Source organism: Buteo buteo, unplaced genomic scaffold, assembly GCF_964188355.1.
Source record: "Buteo buteo unplaced genomic scaffold, bButBut1.hap1.1 HAP1_SCAFFOLD_185, whole genome shotgun sequence".
Taxonomy (NCBI): Eukaryota; Metazoa; Chordata; class Aves; order Accipitriformes; family Accipitridae; genus Buteo; species Buteo buteo.
The window spans coordinates 97501-98305 of NW_027439349.1; positions in this window are offsets into that span (position 1 = coordinate 97501).

Below are 805 nucleotides of genomic sequence, written 5' to 3' on the forward strand. Positions count from 1 at the left end.
GGGTAGACCTGGCCGCCCCTTGCCGGCCCAAGGGGTAGACCTGGCCGCCCCTTGCCGGCCCAAGGGGTAGACCTGGCCTCCCCTTGCCGGCCCAAGGGGTAGACCTGGCCGCCCCTTGCCGGCCCAAGGGGTAGACCTGGCCGCCCCTTGCCGGCCCAAGGGGTAGACCTGGCCGCCCCTTGCCGGCCCAAGGGGTAGACCTGGCCGCCCCTTGCCGGCCCAAGGGGTAGACCTGGCCGCCCCTTGCCGGCCCAAGGGGTAGACCTGGCCGCCCCTTGCCGGCCCAAGGGGTAGACCTGGCCGCCCCTTGCCGGCCCAAGGGGTAGACCTGGCCTCCCCTTGCCGGCCCAAGGGGTAGACCTGGCCGCCCCTTGCCGGCCCAAGGGGTAGACCTGGCCGCCCCTTGCCGGCCCAAGGGGTAGACCTGGCCTCCCCTTGCCGGCCCAAGGGGTAGACCTGGCCGCCCCTTGCCGGCCCAAGTGGTAGACCTGGCCGCCCCTTGCCGGCCCAAGGGGTAGACCTGGCCGCCCCTTGCCGGCCCAAGGGGTAGACCTGGCCGCCCCTTGCCGGCCCAAGGGGTAGACCTGGCCGCCCCTTGCCGGCCCAAGGGGTAGACCTGGCCGCCCCTTGCCGGCCCAAGGGGTAGACCTGGCCGCCCCTTGCCGGCCCAAGGGGTAGACCTGGCCGCCCCTTGCCGGCCCAAGGGGTAGACCTGGCCTCCCCTTGCCGGCCCAAGGGGTAGACCTGGCCGCCCCTTGCCGGCCCAAGGGGTAGACCTGGCCGCCCCTTGCCGGCCCAAGGGGTA